The 22,561-nt window shown below is 34.3% G+C and overlaps 1 non-coding gene and 3 pseudogenes across 1 annotated transcript; all 4 read left to right on the top strand.

Moving 5' to 3' along the window:
• The first annotated feature begins 2,035 nt into the window (after positions 1 to 2,035).
• LOC106504600 (olfactory receptor 5W2-like) lies at positions 2,036 to 2,917 on the top strand (annotated as a pseudogene).
• An 8,966-nt stretch (positions 2,918 to 11,883) lies between these two features.
• Positions 11,884 to 12,807, top strand: LOC106505230 (olfactory receptor 4A47-like; annotated as a pseudogene).
• Positions 12,808 to 13,608: 801 nt separating this feature from the next.
• On the top strand, positions 13,609 to 13,713 carry LOC146399011 (U6 spliceosomal RNA). Its single transcript, XR_014818492.1, has one exon. It is a non-coding gene; the product is annotated as a U6 spliceosomal RNA (small nuclear RNA).
• A 4,025-nt stretch (positions 13,714 to 17,738) lies between these two features.
• On the top strand, positions 17,739 to 22,351 carry LOC146399010 (olfactory receptor 5J3-like; annotated as a pseudogene).
• Positions 22,352 to 22,561: the final 210 nt, after the last annotated feature.

The raw sequence follows: 22,561 nt of genomic DNA, 5'->3' as shown, positions 1-22,561 counted from the left end.
TTGATTCTGTTTATATGAGATGACTGAAGAGGAAACTACTTAGAATCAGAAAGTAAAATAGTGGTTTCCAGGGCTGGGGGAGGGGAGGAGGGGAGTGACAGGAAATAGGTATCAGTTTCTTTATTGCAGTGATCAAAATATTCTCAAAGTATATATTGGTATGAAATGTATTAAATCCAAATAACTCTATGCATTAGATCTTTGACTTTTATGGTACATGTATTATATTTCAATTAAAATTATGATCAAAATGTAGTAACTCTCCTAAATGAGGAAGTGAAGGAGACGGTTTCAAAAGCACAATTAAAAGGAGTTAGAGAAGATTAAGCAGGGATCTGTTTGAGTTTCATTAGATTTCTTCTGACTAGAGAAAGAGGATGTTGAAAGAGGTTAACTGTGAAATAAACCATAAAAACAATTTGCAGTTTTCTTCCTAACATAGATCAATTTGGTGACAATTGTGAAGGCTAAATGATCAGCCTATGCTAATTTGTTTCTGAATGCAGAGGGAGAACATACAGAAGCAGAACTATAATTAATGGAGTGTTTGCATAACATCAAAGCCTAAGGGCAATTGTAACTTCAGAGATTTAAGTCCCAAAGTGCCTGGTAAAATGAAAGGTCATCTGCCTATTGTTCATGAACTCAAGCCCTCCTTATCTCAGTTAGGTTTAAATGTCCTATTTTAAATGTGGGAGCAAAACTTACCTTTCTGAGAAAAAAGAGAGAGAGAGAGATTCACGAATAAAGCATCTTATGCCTATACCTGCTCACTCATTAAATTTTGTATTTAATGACTAACAACTATAATTTCTTCTCAGAACAGGAAGAATCTGTCAAAACATGTTAATATCCACAATATAACATTTTATTTATTTTATTTTGCTCTTGGTTCATAGGAAAGACTTTTCTCTATTTATTATTGAGCAAATGTATGTGCTAATTTAAGCTATGTTTTGTTTTATTGTAGGTACCACATTAAAATAAAAATGTGTTGAATTCATCTTCATATGAACCATTTAATATATTTACTTAGTTCTATGGAAAAAGTCCACTATTTACATTCTATACTCTTATATAGTAAAAGTATGTACACATGCAAACACATGACACTAGGGTAAATACTAGGGTAAATCACAAGGGAGAGCAGTCTATGTGTCTTATAAGCATGTATGGCTGCTCATCATTTCTATTTTATAACAAAAACCACTATTTAAAATCTAAAGTCATGTAAACATGTGTGGTAAACTCTGTTGTTTTCAATTTCTCTTAGCTCTTTTCTTCCACTAGGAAAGAGACTGTTTTGACAATAACCACTCCACAAAGAGGTAAAGTGTATTGTGGAAAAGCAATAATAAACTTTGAGAAAACAGGTCAATAATACAATAATACTTATTTTGTGGCTCACCAAATACTGAATTAAACACAAACAAAAACCAGTGAAATATTTGACATTTTTTAATTTATTACTGAAAATATTTTTAATTTATCACTGTTTCTAAAATTAGGAAAAAAAATTCTTAAATCAATCATATTTTTGAGAAACAAAAATTGTAAACATTTTTTTCTATCCATGTGAATATTTTCATACATAGAAAAAGTTTAGTCCTATAACTTAAGAGCCTGGTATCTATAACAAAATCTTCCATATGATTTTGAAGAGGACTGGAGAGGTAAATCCATCCATATTTACTCCCTGAGGAAAGGCAAGCAAAGATAGAGAAGAGCTGTAGAAAGTAACATACCTCATGAGTGACATTTAGATTCTCATCTAAGTTTCATAATGTCCTTTCTCAGATAATTTTTGCTATTAGGGAATAGATAGCAAGGCCTCTTTAATAAGTGGACACAAGATTGGATAATTTTCTAAATATAAAAATGCACTGAATGAAAGAAATCAAATTCTGCCCTATGATATTTTGCAGAGGTACAGAAATGCTACACATGCATGTGTCATTTTCTTGATCATTTTCTCAGAAATTTAGACAAGAACAGAGAAGTGATAGAGGAAATAGCTCCTCCTTGACAATTTATTTTCCTAGGAATTACTAATAACCTGGAGAACAAAGGACACTTTTTACCACATTTCTACTTGTTTACCTCATTAATCTTCTGGCAAACCTTGGAATGATGACTTTAGTTCAAATGGATCCCCAGCTGCACACACCTATGTACATTTTCCTCAGCCACCTCTCTTTCTGTGACCTCTGCTATTCCACAGCAATTGGGCCCAAGATGATGGTGGACCTAATTGCCAATAACAAGTCAATCCACTTCTATGGCTGTGCTCTACAATTCTTGATCTTCTACATCTTTGCAGATTCTGAGTGTCTACTGCTGGCAGTGATGGCCTCTGATCAGTACAAGTCCATTAGCAACCCTTGCTCTATACAGTCAGCATATGTAGGAGAATTTGCTCCCTGCTCATGGCTGGAGTTTACATGGTGGGAATAGTGTATGCTTTGATACACACAACAGTAGCATTATGCTTATGCTTCTGTTGGTCAAATTGCATTAACCATTTCTTCTGTGATATTCCTCCTCTCCTATTGCCATCTTGCTCAGAAACACAGGTCAATGAGTTAGTGATATTCACCATTTTTGGCTTCATTGTACTGAGCTACATTTCAGGAGTCCTTGTCTCTTATAGTTGTATTATTCTCTCCATTTTGAAGATCAGCTCAGCTGAAGAGTGATCCAAAGCTTTCTCCACTATACTTCACACCTAACTATTGCAATTTTTCAGGCAACTATATTCTTCACTTGTTTCAGGCCAATTTCTTCCTACTCTCTAGATCAAGACAAAATGACCTCACTGTTTTACAGCCTTGTGATTCTCATGTTAAACACTCTGATTTATACCTTAAGGAACAAGGAGGTGAAAGAGGCCCTGGAAAAACTGAAACTCAAAGGGTAGTTTTAAATATTTATACTACACACACACATACACATTGTGTTTATTGTATCTGTAAAAATATTTTGCATGATACAAGAGAAATAATGTTTCAAATACTTTAATTGATAAAACAGATATTTATTCTAAAGCCCAATCTTAAGAAAGGTTGCAATTACCCAAATATGTCATACTTCATTATGTGTCTAGAATTTATATATGTTACTTCCTTCTTTGTAGAGGTAACCTTTCTTATGATCCCAATATTTTGCTTCATTCTTTCATTCAAACAATAATTTGATATACTTAAATTCTTTGTGTGTTTACTAAGTGAATTTGGAACATTAAGTGCTTTGTATTAAGCACTTAATACAAAATACATTATGTAGTTTCCATACCAATGAATCTTGTCTATTTGAAGTACCCAACATTAATTAAGTACCAAATAATTAATTCTATTCTCAAAATTATCATGAAGTAAAAACAATGGGTATTAAATCCAATGAACATTTCCAAATCTAATGTAAAAAAGTCTTCATTGAATGGAGAAATTTATCCTCAAATATAAAAAGATGCATGTTGTGTTAGGAAAATATAGCAGGCAGAGAATATGACAATTAGAGATGTCTGGAAGCCTCCATTCTGGAGGTGACCTTTTTAGAAGTAATGAGGTTTTGAGGATGGAAAAAAATTAATTCCACCCTCATGTTCTGTAGGCAGATATAAAATTAAATTGATATGAAACATTTTAAAAATAGAAAAAAACAAATTTAATTATGTACATAGGAAGAATCCCTATAACATGAGCAATTTCCAAAGACAGGTAAAATCAAGTATATAAATTATTTTTCACAAAAGAGAAAGGGGTAGGAGTCTAAAAATTAAAAGCAGAGGAAGTCAATATTAACATATATTTTCTTGGCTGTAAAGAAACAATGAGGGATAGAGAGAAATTTTTGTTAACTTTTTCTTGGTGTACCTTTTTTCATTTATTACTATTATTTTTATTTATTTTTTCCCACTGCAGAGCAAGGGGATCACATTATCCTTACATGTATACATTACATTTTTCTTCCCCACACTTTGTTCTGTAGCAACATGAGTATCTAAACATAGTTCTCAATGCTACTCAGCAGGATCTCCTTGTAAATCTATTCTAAGTTGTATCTGATAACCCCAAGCTACCGATCCCTCCCCCTCCCTCCCTCTCCCATCAGGCAGCCATAAGTCTATTCTCCAAGTCCATGATTCAACATTGTAAAAATGGCCATACTACCCTACCCAAAGCAATCTACAGATTCAATGCAATCCCTATCAAATTACCCAGGACATTTTTCACAGAACTACAACAAACAAACCAAACATTTATATGGAACCACAAAAGACCCAGAATCGCCAAAGCAATCCTGAGAAACAAAAACCAAGCAGGAGGCATAACTCTCCCAGACTTCAAGAAATACTACAAAGCCACAGTCATCAAAACCGTGTGGTACTGGTATCAAAAAAGACAGACAGACCAATGGATCAGAATAGAGAACCTGGAAATAAACCCTGACACCTATGGTCAATTAATCTTTGACAAGGGAGGCAAGAACATAAAATGGGAAGAAGAAACTCTATTCAGCAAGCATTGCTGGGAAACCTGGACAGCTGCATGCAAAGCAATGGAGTTAGAACACACCCTCACACCATGCACAAAAATAAACTCAAAATGGCTTCAAGCCTTAAATATAAGACAGGGCACCATCAAACTCCTAGAAGAGAACATAGGCAAAACACTCTCTGACATCAACCTCATGAATGTTTTCTCAGGTCAGTCTCCCAAAGCAATAGAAGTTAGAGCAAAAATAAACCCATGGGACCTAATCAAACTGAAAAACTTTTGCACAGCAAAGGAAACCCAAAAGAAACCCAAAAGACAACTTACAGAATGGGAGAAAAGAGTTTCAAACGATGCAACGGACAAGGGCTTAATCTCCAGAATATATAAGCAGCTTATACAACTCAACAGCAAAAAAACCAATCAATCAATGGAAAAATGGGCAGAAGACCTGAATAGACTGTTCTCCAAGGAGGATATACAGATGGCCAGCAAACACATGAAAACATGCTCAACATCGTTGATTAGAAGAGAAATGCAAATCAAAACTACCACGAGATACCCCCTCACACCAGTCGGAATGACCATCATTAATAACTCCACAAATAACAAGTGCTGGAGGGGCTGTGGAGAAAAGGAAACCCTCCTGCACTGTTGGTGGGAATGGAAACTGGTACAGCCACTCTGGAGAACAGTTTGGAGATACCTTAGAAACCTATACATAGAACTTCCATATGACCCTGCAATCCCACTCTTGGGCATATATCCGGACAAAACACTACTTAAAAGAGAACATGCAGCCACATGTTCATTGCAGCACTATTCACAATAGCCAGGACATGGAAACAACCCAGATGTGCATCAACAGATGATTGGATTTGGAAGAGGTGGTATATATACACAATGGAATACTACTCAGCCATAAAAAGAATGACATAATGCCATTTGCAGCCACATGCATGGAACTAGAGACTCATCCTGAGTGAAATGAGCCAGAAAGACAAAGACAAATACCATATGATATCACTTATAACTGGAATCTAATATCCAGCACAAATGAACATCTCCACAGAAAAGAAAATCATGGACTTGGAGAAAAGACTTGTGGCTGCCTGATGGGAGAGGGAGGGAGTGGGAGGGATCGGTAGCTTGGGGTTATCAGATACAACTTGGAATAGATTTACAAGGAGATCCTGCTGAGTAGCATTGAGAATTATGTTTAGATACTCATATTGCAACAGAACTAAGGGTGGGAGAAAAAATATATACATGTAAGAATAACTTCATCCCCATGCTGTACAGCTAGGGAAAAAAAATCTAAAAAACAAAAGAAAACAAACAAATCAAAAAAATGATTCCCCCCCAAAAAAAACGAAATTGATGGCATTTCTATACACTAACAATGAAAGTGAAGAAAGAGAAATTAGGAAGCAATCCCGTTTACCATCACATCCAAGAGAAAAAAAAAAAAAACATACCTAAAGAGACAGAAGACCTGTACTCTGAAAATTATAAGATATTGATGAAAGAAATCAAAGATGACACAACTAGTTGGGAAGATACACTATGCTCATGGATTGGAAGAGTTAATATTTTCCAAATGACTATACTACCTAAGGCAATCTACATTTCCATGCAATCTCTATCAAATTACCTTGGACATTCCTCACAGAACTTTAACAAAATATTTTAAAGTTTGTTTGGAAGCACAACAGACCCAGGATAGCAAAAGACATCCTGAAAAAGAAAAATGGAGATGGGAGAATCAGGCTCCTGGACTTCAGACTCTACTACAAAGCAACAATCATCAAAACCGTATGCTACTGGCACAAAGACAGAAATATAGATAAGTGGAACAGGATAGAAAGCCCAGAATTAAATCCATGCACCAACAGCCAACTAATCTAGGACAAAGGAGGCAGTAATATACAATGGAGAAAGGACAGTTTGTCAATAAGTGGTGCTGGGAAAACTGGACAGCCACATGGAAAAGAATGAAATTGGAACACTCCCTAATGCCATACATAAGAAGAAACTCAAAATGGATTAAAGGCCTAGATATAAGACCAGATACTCTAAAACTCTTAGAGGAAAACATAGGCCAAACACTCCAACAAAAATGACAGCAACATCTTTTCAGATCCACCTTTTAGAGTAATGACATTAGGAACAAAAACAAATGGGACTTAATTAAACGTAAAAGTTTCTGCACAGCAAAGGAAACCCTAAACAAAACAAAAAGACAACCCACAGAATGGGAGAAAATCTTTGCCAATGAATCAACTGAAAAGGGATTAATCTCCAAATTTTATAAACACTTTCTGCAGCTCCATAACAACAAAAAAAACCCCAAATAACCCCATCAGAAAATGGGCAGAAGATCTAAACAGACAGTTCTCCAAAGAAGATATACATATGGCCAAAAAACACATGAAAAGATGTTCAACATCACTCAGGACTAGAGAAATGCAAATCAAAACCCCTATGATGTACCACTTCACACCAGCCAGAATGGCCATCATCCAAAAGTCTACAAGCAATAAGTGCTGGAGAGGGTGTTCAGAAAAAGGAACCCTAGTACACTGTTGGTGAGATCCTAAATTGGTGCAACCACTGTGGAAAACAGTATGGAGATTCCTCAGAAAACTAAAAATAGAGCTACCATTTGATCTAGCAATCCCACTCCTGGGCATCTATCCAGAGAAAACCATGACTTGCAAAGACACATGTACTCTGATGTTCATTGCAGCACTCTTTTCAATAGCCAAGACATGGAAACAGCCTAAATGTCCATCAACAGAGGAGTGGATCAAGAAGAAGTGGTACATATACACAATGGAATATTTCTCAGCCATTAAAATGAATGAAATACTGGCATTTTTAGCAACATGAATGGACCTAGAAATTATCATGCTAAGTGAAATCAGCCATATAATGAGACACCAACATCAAATGCTTTCACTGACATGTGGAATCTGAAAAGGGGACAGATTGAACTTTGCAGAATAGATGCTGAGTGACAGATATTGAAAAACTTATAGTCTCCAGAGGAGACAATTTGCAGGGTGGGGGTTGTGCTTTGGTTATGGGATGAAAATCCTGTGAAATTGGGCTGTGATGATCATTATAGAACTAAAGATGTGATAAATTCATTTGAGTAATAAAAAATAATAATAATAAATAAAAATAAAAAATTGTAGGATGATTTCCAATATTACACTTTCCAACACCTGTGTCCTTATTTTAGGACATGTCACCAAAATGGCTACTGCCAGCATCTATGACCCAAAGTTTGTTCAATTTCCTCCTGGCTCTCCATGAGGCTCTCCAAGATTTGTCAGTGGTTTCACTCAGTCTCCTTTCAAATTACTTTATCTGAAATTTTGCAGTCAGTCTTAGGATGTATGTGATTTTGTATGTGACATTTAAGGCTGGAGTCTCTATTTCTCACAGCCATTTGGTTCTCAAAAAAGGATGCCCTACTAGCTTTCAAAGCCAAATGTTTTTGGGGCTCACTTTTCCAATATAGCCCCCCTGGCCTAGGTAGCTCAATGAGCTTTTGAGTCTACTCACTCTTTTGTGAGAAACGTTGCAACTGCATTATTCTCCTATTTGTGGGATTCACACATACTCAGGCTATTAGACTTTACTATACCATGTCTCCACCACTTCTACTTGTCTTGTAGTTTCTTCTACATCCTTAGTCATAGAGGATGTTTTCTGCTTGTCAGATTGTCGTCCTCAATAGTTGCTCTGTAAATAGATGTAATTTTGGTATGCCAATGAGAAGTGAGTTCAGGGTCTTTCTACTCTATCACCTTGGCCATTCCCCCCCGTCTGTCTGTTTTCTATGCCAACATCACACTGTTTTGATTACCATAGCTTCATAATATATTTTAAAATCATGGAGTATGATTGCTTTGGCTATTTGGAATCCCTTGAGATTTCATACAAATTTTATTTTATATTTTTCTATTTCTGCAAAAAATATTTTTTTCTGATTTTGATATGGTTTACATTGAATTTGTACATCATTTTAGGGATTATTGTTATTAAATAATGTAAATAATATTAAATATTCCATCTGATGAATGTTTTTCCACTTATGTGTGCCTTCTACAATGTTTCAGCAAAGTTTTGCAGTTTTTAGTATACAAGGCTTCTGTAACCTTGTTTAATTTTTTCTTTAGTATTCTATTTTTTTAATCCTTGTTATAAATGGAATTATTTTTTAATTTTTCTATTTATATTATTCACATAAATTCAACATCATTTCATGACAAAATACTCACAATAAATTGAGTACAAAAGGAATGTACCTGAATATATTAAAGTCTATATATGACAGACCTGCAGGACATGACATATTCAGCATTGAAACATTGAAAGATTTCTCATTAAAATCTGGTGCCAGGAAAGAGCGCATATTCTCACATCTTTGCAACATAGGAATGCTTTAAAAAAGCTCTCTTTAATTTTTTAGAGTTTTCTACATATATACCAGATAATTGCTGAATGGATTCAGCATTTAAATGAATTATAAGTTTTATCTTTTTCATCCATTCAGTTAAAATAATGACTATGTAGAATCTCTTTGAGTCCAATGTGTCACAGACATTGTGATTATAAAGTTGATGAGGCACAGATCTCTCCCCTTTGTAACATGACACATAATCAAGAACCACGCAATTCCAGGCCAGTGTAATAAGTGTCATTACAAGAAAAATGACACAAGGCTAAGGATAACAGTGGAATCAGATAAGTCTTCCTGGAGGAAGAAATGCTTTAGCTGAGGTTTTAAGGAAAATTGTATGAACAAGAAAAGATGGTGAAATTCCATAAAAACACAATTTATAAAGTTGAAAATATGTAATATTTGAGACCCACTTTAATTTACATAATCTTTGTGAGTTGATCAAACTATGAATAGGTCACTGCCCATAATGTCACAGAACTCACTAGACTTCTTTCTGAGTGTCTTTAGTTGGATATACCTCATTGTCTTGGTCAATAAATACCGAAGCAGTTCAATTTTGTATCTCCAGCCCCTATCTCTACTCTATTTTAACTTTTTCAAAAACATCTTCATTTTTGGCCAACTGTATTTTGGTTTCAAGTTAGTCTTTATTACAGAAAATCTAAAAATTTCTGTAATAAAAAAGTGTTCCCCATATCATTAAATGGTACAATCTTCAATATAATTGCTTCAGACAAAAAAAAATCCTCACAGTATTTTGAACTCCGTTTCATGTTCTCATATTTGTTATAATTTTAACAAATTCTGTTGCCTCTATGTTCAAAATATACCACAAATTTGATCATTTTCTACCCCCATTTTTTCCCAGCTTTCTGCAATAGCCTCCTGCCAAGTCTCTCCAGTTTTATTCTCCCTCCAACAATGTGTTATCTTGAAGCAGCCTAAATGATTCTCTTTGAATCTTCTTTAATTTTCTCACTCAACTGCTATAAAATCTTACAGAGGATTCCAATAAAGCACTGACAATTTAATATTTAACACTTACTGTAATAAGAACTAAAATGACCATTTTATAGCTGAAGAAAGAAGGTGCAGGATATCTCACTAATCTTCCAGAGGTCACACAATTGTAAAAGATAAAACTTGAGAACTGGAACCTAAGTTTAATTTATTTCAAAATGATTTATTTTTAACATAATGAAAAAAGTCACAGAACTATAAAGTGTGGTTTTCAATATTTACTTGTAGTCTTACCTTGTGGACTCTTGTTCACAATCTGAAAGGACACCTTTTAAATTATACATAAAGACCTGTAATTCATCTAGTATGACAGCCAAGATTGAAAGACTGTATTTTTCTTGCAAAAATATTTTAGTTCATTTAGCTATCCATTCATTTTCTCCATAGAGTCTTCTGATTATTTCTAGGATATTTTAATTGTACTGTAGAATGTTTAAAGGAAACACCAGGGTGGCTACAAAAAAAAATCAGAAGTTTAATATATTTGGATAATTTATCAGAAAGATGATCAAATCCTATGTTTACATGGCAAGGTAGGAACTAGTAATTCTCCAGGAAGATTTATCTCAAATAACTTCTTTTCCTCAAACTTCAAAATAGAAAAATACAGTTCAATCATTTATTCTTCTCATTCTTTTGTATGGGTGTGGCCAGAATAGTTGACTTGAGTTTTTCAGAGGCTATATTCTTTTGCTGTTTTCCTTTCTTTCTTTCTTTCTTTCTTTCTTTCTTTCTTTCTTTCTTTCTTTCTTTCTTTCTTTCTTTCTTTCTTTCTTTTCTTTCTTTCTCTCATTCTTTCAATACATTGCATAAAGCCTAACACAGAACACTGAACATTTTTAAGATATTATTAAGATATCTTAAAAAGATATTATACTGTTCCCACAAGGGGCAAAGATAACTGGACCTTTTATCCATTCTAACATCATTTATCATTAAGTCTTAGAACTGGAATATGTCCAAGACAGATACTTGCTTAATTAAAATCACTGGGATTTTCCACAACATTTAAAAACTACATGTGTGTGTCAAGATGTTACTAAACTATATTACAGAATTATGGTCAGAAAAAAGGTAACATGGAAAAAAACAGCTTTAGAACCATTTTAAAAACCAAGAGCAAAATATCAATTCAATTATTTTTTTCTGTGAAAATTAACTCACTGTACATTTCACCACCTGTCCTATCAAATTTTGTTTTTGTTTTATTTAATACTCAACTTATTCTGCCCTATATTTTGTTAAATATAGAAAAAATATTGCCAATTTATATTTAATAACTTTTATTTATCAAATTATTATATTTTTGCTCAGATCCTGCATTGCTGTGGCTCTAGCAGAGGCCAGCAGTAACAGCTCCAATTAGACCTCTAGCCTTGGAACCTTCATATGCCATGGGAGTGGCCCTAGAAAAGACCAAACATATATTTTTTAAACTTAGGGGACCTATTTTATGCCACAAATGGAATTATGATTGATGAAATAACAATTAATGAAACAAGGAAAACATCATATGAAAGTTTCCTCATGATTCAGTCTTATATTCCAATGATAGAGTCAGAAAATAAATAGTAAGCCAGTTTAATAAAATAGTTGTAATCTTATTCAGTACATATAAGATAACAAATATGGTACTATGACAGACATAATAGGGAAATTTTTTTCTATTAATAGTATAATCATAGATATTCTTTCCTATAGGTAATGTTTAAGATGAGATCCAAGTAATAGGAAATGGCTAACATCAGAATCACTTTTACAGACAGTAAAATTTAATAAAATTATCTCACTGAATGGATGAAAAAGATAAAACTTATAATTCATTTAAATGTTCTCCCCTGTTTTATAGACAAACTGCTTCTAATATGTGAAGTCAACCTCTGCACAGACTAGATGGAACCAAGGAGCAATATGACTTGTTTCATCCTCTTGGGCCTCACACAGAATCCAAAAGAACAAAAAGTCCTTTTTGTTATATTCTTGCTCTTCTATATTGTTACTGTTGTGGGCAACCTGCTCATCATTATGACTATAACTCAACAACACCCTGAACGCATCAATGTACTTTTTTCTTGCTAGCTTATCATTTATGGATGTCACTTATTCCTCTTCCTTTACCCTAAGATTAATTTCAGACCTGCTTTTTGGGGAAAACATTATATCCTTTGAATCTTGCATGACTCAGCTATTTATAGACCACTTTTTTGGTGGATCAGAAGTCTTCCTTCTTTTGGTAATAGCCTATGACTGCTATGAGGCCATCTGTAAGCCCTTGAATTATTTGGTTATCATGAGGCAAAGGGTGTGTGTTGCACTACTGTTGCTATCCTCTGTTGGAGGTTTTCTGCACTCAGTAATTCAATTTAGCACTATTTATGGACTTCCATTCTGTGGCCCCAATGTCATTGATCATTTTTTGTGTGACATGTACCCCTTATTGGAACTGACTGCACTGATGCTTATGTCATTGGCCTTATAGTTGTGGCCAATGGAGGAATGATGTGAATTATTCTGTTTCTGCTCTTACATATCTCCTATGAAGTCATCTTGCACTCTCTAAAGAACCTGAGTCAGGAAGGGAGGTGGAAAGCCCTCCAGACCTGTGTTTCCCACATCACCGTGGTTGTCTGCTTCTTTGTTCTCTGTATTTTTATACATGTAAGACCTGCTAAGACCTTTCCCATTGACAAATCATTGAATGTGTTTTTTACATTCATAACCCCTATGTTGAACCCATTAATCTATAGTCTAAGAAATTCTGAGATGACTAATGCTATGAAGAAGCTCTGGAGGAAAAAAAGGTGGATCAGGTATTAAGTAATTGCATTTTGTCTCATGAAGAAATTAACATAAGGGTGCATTTCTCTGAAATGTAAAAGTGTTAATAAATATGATGCAAACTTTCCTTTCTCTGAAGGATTTATGATAATTAAATTAAGGTACAAACTGTATGTTCATAAACAATTGTAGTTTTTTCTGCTAGAATATAAACTGTGTAATGTCTAGTTTATCACTTCACCTGGAGAGGTGGAATGAATTTACAATAAGTAGTCAATAAATAATACATTTTGAAATAGTCAATGAAATTTTTATACAATTACACTAAATTTTAATAAATTTTTGAAGTTATTTTAATTTCTTTCTTATTTTTAATTTAATTGTTGGTCAGCATCTCATCCTTTATCTTCATCTGTTTATTATGCTAGATAAAATAGTTAAAGCTATGTGGCCTATCCTCTTTATTCAATTTCATTTGCCTCACAGATGAAATTTTTAATGTGATATATAATTTTTAATTCACAATTGAAAATATGATGGATAAAAATAAATATTAAAATTAGAATGCAAACAGAAGTAAAGAGAGTAGAGTAAAACTCCTACATATCTCAAACTACTATCTCCTGGTATTTCTAGATTCAATCACTCTGCCTCTGATAGTCACCTAATAATTTGCAAATACAAGCACATTTTCATATGTGCACATGTTTATGTCTCTGTGTAAACCTTGTACATTTCTCTGCTTAGCCTTCTAAAGATCTTTAAATACTAGTCTATATATGCCTAATTAATTATATTTCTTCACACTGCTTTTCTTCTTTATAAAGATACACTAAAGTTGTGCCCACTTTTGCAGCACATATACTAAAATTAGAATGATACAGAGAAGATTATCATGGCCTCTGTGCAAACATTACACAAATTTGTTAAGCATTCCATATTAAAAAATATATATACATTAAAATTGATGTAACTGTAATAAGAAAGAGCAAGTATAAATCCATATTGGATCTATTTCTTTTACTTTAATCTTTATATGCTATTGCTCTTGCTACAGATTAATCACTAAATGGAAGTTTTCTGTAGCTTAAAGTAAATATAATGAATGGCCTATCTACAAGTATCCTGCTTCTGTTGCCTGAGTGTTAACTTAAAATACCTTTGTTTATCACCAGGAAACATTCTGTTTAGCTATATTATTTATTCTGCAAGAATAAACAAATTAACACCTGCCCCTTGGAGTCTGGCCAGAAAGAGAATCTATTTGCAACAACTTACTTCTTTTCCTCCACTGCTTCTCCTCACCATTTTTTTTTTCTTATAAAGAAACTAGCATCCAAACCCAGGCAAGCTGTTTCTTTAGGACACTAGTACACCATATACTCAGAGTGATGGCTTTCTGAATAAAGTTTCTATTTCTGCACCTAAAAACTTGTCTCTCAATTTACTGGCCTGAGGTGGGGCAAGCAGTATGAATTTGAACTCAGTAACAAAAAATATTTTTATTATAATCTTAACTTTTCATTCACTTTAAGAACCTCATTTTTACAGTTTTTCTTTGTTTGTGTAGATTTTATATATTTTATATTTAATGTACATTTTTGAGAAATAGATGGCAAGTTTAGTATAGTATAATGATAAAGAACATTGTCTTTTTAATTTTTCTTAAATTTCCCCAATACATTTTTTTTCTACTGTACAGCATGGTGCATGAGAACATTGTCTTTTTAAGGAAGATAGTTCTGAGATCAAATCTTAGCTAATCTACTAATAATGTAATCTTTGGCAAAATAACTACCTTAAATTTTGGTAAATGTAGAATGATGGAGATATTTGCAATATCAATTTAATAATCTGTTGGCAAATAAAATACACATGAATGATAATTACTGTGATAATTTTATTATTAGAGTCTTTTAAATGTAATAAAACTACTCACCTGGCCAATAGCTTTAATCTAAAATAGATAATAAAAATATGGTAATTAATTGATCAATCAATCTAGCTTGAGGAAGGATTACTTTTTTTTGTCATTTTAGGGCTGCACCTGGACATAAGAAAGTTCCCAGGCTAGGGGTGAATCAGAGATGCAGCTGCTGACTTATTACACCACAGCCACAGCTACGCCAGATCCTTAACCCACTGAGTGAGGCCAGGGCTTGATCCTGAGCAGTCATATTCATACTGCTGAGACATTATGGGAACTCCAGAAAGAATTATGCATAATTTCTCTTTGCCAGTGGAGAAGGACACTTGAAGCTCACTGGCCTTTTAAGTATTATTTCTGTTGGAATAATTCCCTACCTTTTTGACAATACTTGGATCTCTCTTTCTTGTTCTCTACTGCACATTAGCCCTGTATTTCCAAAAACTTGATGTGATATAGCTGTGAGTATGAAATCCCTGACAACAACTCTCTCAGGGGTCAAAAATTATTTTGCTATGAACATTAGTTCTCTATAGCATGCAAGAAGTACATGTAAAGACTCAAAATATAGGAAGTTATTCACAAGCAGTATAGAGTATGTGTGTTGTTCAACGTCAAATATCCTGAAACTACAAGAAAATTTGGCCCAGAATAAATGCTTAATCAGTATTTACTAAATTAATAACCATCATCTCTACTTAACCATATTAAGAGTAATTTCTTTTGTTAAAAAATGGCCCTTGTTAGCTATAATGCTTCCAAAATATATGGCATTCCATTCTTGGTGATAAGTTGAAAAGGAGAATTTTATATCTGTTTGGTACATGTGATGGTTCTCATCTAAAGACATTGAATCATGTCTACAAGTTGAAGTTGGAAGGATTTTGTGTATGCAATTAATTGGCTTAAAGAATCTTTGGAGAGAGTGGGTCACAGAGTCCAATCTGAACCACGATTAACAAGTGGCAGAAGCACACCTGACAGGTCAGTTTTGCTCAAGGAAATGATATACTGTTGATGCCAATCGTGTCACCATCACCTTAACTGCAAAGCTTCCACCACTTTTCTGACCTCAGAAGCACTCTGAGTCTCAGAACCACTTGCTTCCAATAATGTATATCCATGCTATGACTTCCATAAATGCTCATGGTTTTCAGAAGCCAAATCATATATTTCCATCCAGTTACTAGGAGGGTGTAAATGTAGCTCTTTGGCTTTTAAATTTCAAAAGTGGATTCATATCTTGGAAACATATAGCATATGCATATTATATTTGAGTTTTGCCTAGTCGCACACTCCCAATATTCACTAGAATGGGCATTAAAATCTCATAAAATGGGTTTTATTTATCTCATAGAGTTGTTTATTCCTACAAAATTTTAGAATGTCCATGTTTCTACCTTACAAGCAGGAAGAAAAGCAGAAATAAAAGACCAGGAGGCCTCTGGCTAGAGTAAATTTGTGGATACATTACAGAGATATTCATATATTTATTAATTTATAATCATATATTTATTAATTATTAACCACTGCTTACTAATTCTGGTTAGTGATGAAGTAGAAATACAAATAGATAGAATAGTTCTTCATCCTCTGGCACCAACAGAGTGCAGAGCAAGATTTGGAAGCTCTTCTCAAGGAGCTCTTCTACCTTAATTTTAAGATGGATGCTATTCTTAACTAAAAAAAAAAAAAAAATGCTTCTTTCGCATTACTCACTCCAATTTTAAAGGAACATTAAGTGGAATCTCATTTCTTTACCAAGATATGTACAGCACTTCAGAGCTCCTGTCTGGTTCACTTCAACATCAGTATGTTCTATTTTGTGCTATCCTTTCCCTTTCATATTTCCCTTAAGGCACAATGATATTTCAGTGTCTTGAATGTGCCAAGTCCTTTTGAATATTGGAGATTAACACAGTAACAGTGCTTCAAAAGGGAGTAGCTTTTCAACTGCTGGAATACAGCTAAGATACTACATTTCATAAAAAAAAAAAGACTTTTCTGACTACATTAGCACCCACAAAAGACTCTCATTCTTATTTTCTCTCATGGTACTCTCCATTTTGTTTCACTAGAAAAGATCATGCATTGTTAATATCTTATTAAATTGTTCCCTGTTTTATTGTCTGACTGTATTAATGTGAGGTTTTCAGTGATGAGACCCAAATTACTCACTACCCAATCTGTTCTAATCACAAGAAGCCCCAGGCCAAGCATAAAGCTGGCAAGGAAATACCTAACAACAGGTTGGCTAATGAAGTACCCATTTATGGCCCAGCCACTCTCATATCTACTCACCCACCAGTCAAATATCACCAGACTTAGATTCAGCCTCACCCACCAAGCTGGGGGGAATTTTATACCTGGAATAGTGCAGGCTATGGCCTTGTCCACATGTGTGCCAATACCAGCTTCAGAAAAAGCTTCAGAATCCCTGGGCCCTGCAACTAGAGACTCCAGGACCTGATTCCACCTGATAGTGTGATGGTTCTAAATCTAGGAACACTATCCCAAACACCAGTGTGTAGACTCCAGCCCTGGTACCACAGTGGTATTTCAGTCAGTTATGTAAGTTTGTGGCTAACTCACTAGTGTAATGACAGAAGCCTCAAAACTCCTTGTTCCCTAGTGCTTCCACCACCATACCAACACCTGTACTGAGTCCCCTGTCCCATAGCCAGAGATCCTGGAAACTGGCTCAGCTCAACAATCAATGGCACTTGCCCCAGGACACAGAATCATCCACAAATATCCACTGGGCCCTAACTGCAGGGACATAGCCTCATCAACCCATAGCATATACCACCCTCTGCAACATTATGCCCTGCAGTAAGCTTGTCAATACCCAGTCTGAACATCAGCAGGGTAGCACCACAACAAAACACCATGGAAAATCCTTACCTTCAGCAGAATTATACCAGTTCTGGGACACAGTGTTGCCTTTAGCCAGCCTACCACAGAATGTGCTCTGATTACCAGTTAGCCACACTAGCTCATGATTCCTTCATTGCCACTGCTATGTGACCTAGCCCCACCCATCATGGGCATGGACGATGACTTGGACACCTTGACCATACAACCAGTCATGCAAGAACCTGGCACTGTCCACCAGCATCAAGCAGCCACCCCAAAAGCAGAGTCTGTAAAGCAATAGGACCAGGGTCAAGCTCCATCTGCTACTGTGCTTAAAGTTACCAGCCCACAACAGCAGTGATCTATGAAGCCCACATAATGGACATCACTAGTGCATAAAGCTCTGGTGACCAGAAGGGAATATGATAGGGCATTTTCTATTTAAGTCCACTTCTTCAAGATTGGGAAAGATAATGAAAATACCAAGTACATAGGATAAAACAGGAAATTTAACAAGATGAGGCAATAAAGGAATATGTTCCACCTGAATAAACACAATGAAACACCCAGAAGAAGTGTTAAATGGAGATAAAAAGTCAACAAGCTAAAGAGTTCAAGATAATGACTGTAAACATGTTCAAATAATCTGGGAAAAAAACTACATGAATGGAAGGAAAATTATAAGTTTTTACAGAATTATAGAGAAGAGCCAGAAAGGGACAAAGAGTATAATACTTAAATAAAATACTTATTTAAATAATACTTAAATAAAAATTACACTAGAAGTAATCAACAGTAGATAATATGATAAAATGACACAGAAAAAAAGATCAGTGTGCTAGAAGACAAAGTAGTGGAAATCATTAAAGCAGAAGAGGAAAAAGAATTAAAATAAATGAAGACAGCTCATGAGACCTCTTTGCAGTATCAAGCATTCTAACATTGGCCTTATAGGGTTCCCAGAAGGAGAAGAAAAAGAGGAATTGGCATAAAAAGTATTTAAAGGCAGGCTAGCTGAAGATATCCCTGGCCTGGGAAAGGTAACAGATATGAAGTCCAGGAAGCAGAGAGAGACCTAAGCAGAAACAACCCAAAAAGGACCACATCAAGATACACTCTAAATAAAATGACAAAAAATAGTGAGTTCCCACAATGACACAGTGGGTTAATGATTCAGCTTGTCTCTGTGGCATTATTGGTTCCATCCTGGCCTGGTGCATTTGGTTAACATTGCAGTATTCCTACAGCTATGGTGTTGGTCACAACTCTTGCGACTTGGATTCTATCCCTCCCCCAGAAATTTCCATGTGCCACAGATGTGATCAAAAAATTTTAAAAAAGACAAAAATTAAACATAAAAAGAGAATATTAAAGACAGCAAAGGAAAAGCAACATGTTTCTTACAAGGCAACTGCCATAAGATCATTAGTTGACTTTTTAACAGGAACTCTGCAGGATGGCAGGGAGTGACACAGTATATTTAAAGTGAAAATAGAAAAAACTACAACCCAGAATACACTGCCTGAAAAGACTCTCATTCAAATTTGAAGAAGAGGCCAACAGTTTTACAGGCAAGGAAAAGGTCAAAAAGTTCAGCACCATGAAGCAAGGTTTACAGGCAATGTTTAAGGGAGTTCTGTAAGCATATAACAAAAGGCCTCAATAGAGCTATAAATATAATGAAAGGAAAAATCTCATTGTAAAATAAAATATAGACTAAAGGTAGTAGATCAACCAATTATAAAGCTAATAAGAAGGCCAATATAAAAAAGTAGTAAAATCATCTACAGCCACAATAAGTAGTTAAGGGTCAAAAATAAACATAGGAAGGATGAATAAATATTGTTTTTAAAATGTATTTGAAAGTAAGAAATCAGAAATTTAATTATATACACACACACACACTCACACACAGGGAAGACAACTCTGGTAGGTAAGGAAGAGAATCAGCAACTTTTATCACACACACAGATACCTGTATATATGTAACTTCACAGTAACTACAAAACAAAACTCTGTAATAGATATACACACAAAAAGGGAAAGCAATTCAAACAAAACAATTGTTATCCAATTGCAAGAGAATAGAGCAAAAGAAAAGAAAAAATATATACTACAAAGAGAAGACAAAATCAATTAACAAAATGGCAGAGAGTATATACCTATAAATACTTACTTTAAATGTAAATGTAATAAATACTCTGATAAAAAATATAGAGTATTCAAATGGATACCAAAGAAGATTCAAATACAACAAACCCATTTCTGATCTAAAAACACAAGATAGTTTAAATGCAAGGAAGGAAAAAAAATATTACATGCAAATGAAAAAAAGTAAGCTGGCATAGCAATACTGGTATCAGACAAGATAGACACTAAAACAAAGACAGTAGTAGGAGACAATGAAGGACATTAAATTATGATAAAATTATCAATCCTAGAAAAAAAAGATACAAGAGTTTTAAATGTATAGACACTCAGTGTTGGAGCACCTCCACATTGAGAAGATATTAACAGAAACTAAGGGGAAAGTAATAATAGCACAATAATCCTAGGAGAATTTAACACTTCCCTTATACCAGTCAATTACTATTCAGACATTAAACTGTTAAGGAAATATGCACCTTAAATGGTACTTTATATAAATGAACCTAATAGATGTATATAGAATATTCCATCAAAAATAGCAGAATATGTATTTTTTTAAAGTGCACATGGAAACTTCTTCAGCATTTATCCTACAGTAGACTGCTAAAAAAGTCTCAATTTCAGAAGATTGAAACCCTAGAAAAAGGATCATAAGAGAGTAGTATAATAAACAATTATATAACAATAAAATAATGTGGAAGAAATGTATAAATTTCTAGAAATATATGGTATCCCAAGACTGAATCAGGATAAGTAAAAAACTTGAACATAATAATTATCAGTAGTGAAACTGAATCAGAAATTTTAAAAAAGCCCTAAAACAAAGTTCTAAGACCAGGTACCTTCATGCATGAATTCTACCAAAATATTTTAAAAGAGTTAATGCAAATTTTTATCAAACAATTCAAAAAACCACGGAGGAAGGAGTGCTTCTGAATTTATTCTATAATGCTAGTATCATGTTGATACTAAAACAAGACAATGATACCACAAAGAACAATATCATTGATGAAGATAGGGGCAAAAATCTTTAACAAAATATCACCTAACTGAATTCAATATTAAAGATCATACACCATGCTCAAGAAATTAAGAAAATCATCTCATTTACCGTTGCATTAAAAAGAATAAAATGCCTAGGAATAAATATAGCTAAGGAAGTAAAGACCTATATTAAGAAACTTATGGGTAACTGATGAAATAAACTGAAAATGACACAAACCAATAGGAAAAAAAAATACCGTGTTTACAGATTGGAAGAATTAATAGTGTTAAAATGATGATATTCCATGGATTCAATGCACTCAGTATCAAAATACGAATGTCTTTTTTCACAGAACTAGAACGAATTATGCTATTTTTATGGAAACACAGAACCTAAATAACCAAACAATGGGTAAAAGACAGACATTTATTAATGGAACAAAATACAATTGTTCAGTTTCTGCTATCAAAAAGCTAGCAATGGCAGTTTCAATGTTCAATAGCCAAGTGTCTTTTAAGAAGTCACTAAGCCTTCCTGTCCTCTCCCATGAAATAGAGTAACATTTGCTCAAGCAGTTAGCCTACAGGAGTCATATAATACAGTTATTATTTTTTATTACCAATGTGCTCCATATAATGTATGATTCAAAAGTGAGATGTGAATTAATGATGTAAGAATTATTTTCAAAGTGTCTATGAGCACAAAGTGAGCTGGAAAATTGAATTATCATAAGAATAAAATACATTTTTAAAATTGTATTGTTAGAAACAGTATCAATTGTAAGTTGCAAAGAAACTATTTAATTCATGTAGTCTTATTGGGAAGTGTTTTAACAAATACTTCCAGAATCATAAATATGTTTTCTATACCCTAGTAACCCCTACCCTATAAATTATGCTAAAAATGAAATGAGATGGTATAAGTTGGCTTTCTTTTTGGCTAATCCTTAGTCATTTTTCCTAAGATGTTGGTGAACTACATAGAAGGATAGAAAGTCATCTCTTAGAGGGATTTCCTTCTTCAGGATTCTTTGTCAGCATGTTCCTGACCATGGAATGCTTCCTCCTGGCTGTGATGGCCTATGATCTGCATGATGCAATTTGCCACCAACTTCACTACAAAGGTCTCATGACCACCATGTTCTGCATCCACCTGGTGACAGCTTCCTATCTACTAGGTGGTGACCACTCACTCACCCACCTGACTGGCTTGCTCAGTCTGTCTTTCTGTGGGCCCAATGTCATTAACCATTATTTCTGTGATATCCCATTGCTCTTTCAACTCTCCTGTTTTGACACCCAGTACAGTGAGATTTATTCACTGACCTCTCTGGAACCACATCAGTGGCTACCTTTATGACGGTGGTTACTTGCTACCTGGGAATCCTTCTCACTGTCCTGAAGATATGGTCTCTGAGGGACAGATACAAAGCCTTCTTCAAATGTGCCTCCAACCTCACAGTGGTGACTCTCTTCTATGGAACAAGAATATTTACTTACCTGGGGACCAGCTCAAGATACTCAGAGTGTACAGCCAAACTCCTGTCCATGTTCTATATACTTTTGCTGTAAATATTAAATCTTCTGATATACAGTGTACAAAACACAAAGGCCAAAGAAGCAATTAAAAGAATTATGATGAGAAAAATATTTCCTCAGTGGCCATGAATTTTGAAATAGAAATGAATATCAATTGATGTCACAGGCAGGCACATGATTAAATATCTGTGGCAGCCATTGTAAGAAAAGAAGGATATATTTAAAAATAGCATGTCTGCAAAGATATATTCCTTATTGGCTTTTGGAAACAGGCACACATGTCATATATAATTATATTGTGTCTTTCATGTGAGCGTATACTTATATACATATGTAATA

Source organism: Sus scrofa, chromosome 10, assembly GCF_054392235.1.
Source record: "Sus scrofa isolate SSC_HxYL_T2T_F1_AM1 chromosome 10, Sscrofa_HxYL_maternal_Yorkshire_Landrace_v2.0, whole genome shotgun sequence".
Classification (NCBI taxonomy): Eukaryota; Metazoa; Chordata; class Mammalia; order Artiodactyla; family Suidae; genus Sus; species Sus scrofa.
The sequence above is the reverse complement of the archived record's forward strand: the minus strand, read 5'-3'. Positions and strand labels throughout refer to the sequence as shown.